Raw genomic sequence first — 2,594 nt, forward strand, 5'->3', positions numbered from 1 at the left:
TTTTTTTTTTGTCTTTTTTCCGTGTCTGGCAACGGATCGCAACCCTCAGTGTCGCCCCCGTACCGGACCGGGACCGGCAACGGGATCGCAACCCTCGGCGTTGCTCCCGCGCCTCGCTCAGCCAGTGAGCGGGAACCGGTCTGTATGTGGAATCCGAACCCTCGGCGGGAGCGCCGCCGCGCTTCCCAAGCGGCGCACTAGCGCAGTGCGCCACCGGGCCGGCCCCATTGATGTGGTTTTTGAGTCCACATTCAAACTACCTTTAAGAAACTACCACTTGTCAAGTTTTGGCATAGCATCAAAAAAGAATACCCACAATTATCTGAAAAATTTTCCTTCCTCTTCCAAATACATACCTCTAAGAGGCTAAATTTTCTTCATAGTCTTCATAGTCAGTTGACCCATGGACAACACGAGTTTGAATTGTGCCAGTACACTAACGTGGATTTTTTTTTTTCAATAAATGCTGTACAGTAATGTAAATGTTTTTTCTCTTCCTTATAATTTTAATAACATTTTCTTTTCTCTGTCTTACTTTAAAGTATACAGAATATAAAACATTTAACATACAAAATATGTTAATTAACTGTTTATGTTATCAGTAAGTCTTCCAGTCAACAGTAGGCTGTGAGTAAAATTTGGGGGGAGTCAAGTTATATGCAAATTTTCAACTGCACAGTGAGTCAGCACCCCATCCCCCACATTGTTCAAGGGTCAACTGTACTTCCACCAGAACAACATAAAACAACAGATGAGATGCAGAAGCTGATATGAAAATCCAGCTGTCTTCTGTTAAGCCAGACTTAAAGAGCTTTGCTAAAATGTAAAATGATGCTACTCCTTTCAGTAAATTTTATTAAATAATTATTTTTTATAAGAAGTGTTATATTAACATGCATTTGTTGTATTTTAGTGAATTAATATTTTTAAATTTAATAAATAATATTAATAATTAACACATTAAGTTTTTAAAATTTCTAAAATGGTAAATACACAACACACACAAACACAAGCTCTTTAAGCTCCTCAATAATATTTAGGATTGTAAAAGGGTTCTGAGACCAAAAAGTTTAAGAAATTATTATGCACTCATAGATTGATTGCATGTATAGTAGGGCATACTCACTGAAATGTTACATTTCTAGAAAAAATTTAGGTCTGTCTTCAAAGCTGACAGCCAGTTATGGAATGTCTGTCAACAAGTAGTTTTTTGTTTTTTTTTTTCCTTTTTGTCTTTTTTTGTGACCGGTAACAGGATCGCAACCCTCGGTGTCACGCCCGTACCGCGACTGGCAATGGGATCGCAACCCTCGGTGTCACGCCTGCACCGCGCTCAACCAGTGAGCGGACCGGTCTCTATATGGGATCCGAACCCTCAGCGGGAGCGCCGCTGCACTCCCAAGCGCCACACTCTACCGAGTGCGCCACTGGGCCGGCCCAACAAGTAGTTGTTAATGTGGAGAAGAGTGAACTCTTTTCAGCTCCAGCACTTAAGTTCTTTTCATAAAATATGGGAAACAAGCAAAAAGCCTAACAAATGATTACACAATTCTCCCCATTCAGATTGAGAGGGCGAAGAAAGAGAAAGATTATTTCCAAACACAAGAAAGAAAACAGGAATCTCAAGTGTGGTTTAGCAAGAGATTAAAAAAAAAACGTAAATGTTCTGAAGTCCCTCCCACCTGGACTATATACAATTTGCAGTCCATCACTTATCTCTAGCAATCTACATCATTTCACTCAGCCTCAATTTCCACATTTATGTTATGAAAAAAGGATAAAATATCTCCTGAGGTTTTATGGATTAAATGAGGCAATATATTAACCTATTTGAACCAACATTCACCTATTTGCTTAATAAGAGTCTGTTATGACGTGTTTATTATCATTAGGAGGGCAAAAAAGATGAGACTGAACCCCTGTTCTCAAATCTGTTGGAGTGAGCAGGACTGAAGCCATGTTGGGACCTAAAAACGCATGGGCTTTAGGGGGAAAAAAAGTGTTTTTCTTAGCATGCATTTCTGAGTTCCCTCTTTTTCCACAGTTATTTGATATTTTGAACCTTGGTTAAGGGGAAGATGACATCATTTACGTAAATGCAAAGTTGTTTTCCAGTCATCCTGGAGCTGCAGAGTTGCACATACTATCCAAAGGAAAACCAAGAAATATATCAATAAAGCTATATTGATTCCACCCCAAAGCAAATCAAAATCCTGCAGGATCTTAACATTAAGGATAAGAATGGAAGCCAGATGGACCCTTGACAAGAATTTCCACCTGGCCCCTTACACAAAGCCCTCCCTTCTGCTTTTCACTTCCTACATTCCATTCTCTCAACCTCTTTAAAAACCCCTCAGTAAATGTGAGTCCTTGAGAAGGTGTTAGTCTGGTCATCTCTTTCAAGATTTACTGGGGAGATGGGTTAGTTTACCATCTCCTCAGCTGAATAAAGCTGCCTTCCTATTCCAACAACAATTTGACTTTTGGGTCATTTGTTTCTGTTTTGGTGGCGGGCAGCTGGACTTGGGGTTCATAACAAATCTAGGTACATGTGAGGATTCAGCAAGAGGATAAAGAATTACACTGCCATTTAC

The sequence above is a fragment of the Galeopterus variegatus genome, unplaced genomic scaffold (assembly GCF_000696425.1).
Source record: "Galeopterus variegatus unplaced genomic scaffold, G_variegatus-3.0.2 Scaffold1932, whole genome shotgun sequence".
Taxonomy (NCBI): domain Eukaryota; kingdom Metazoa; phylum Chordata; class Mammalia; order Dermoptera; family Cynocephalidae; genus Galeopterus; species Galeopterus variegatus.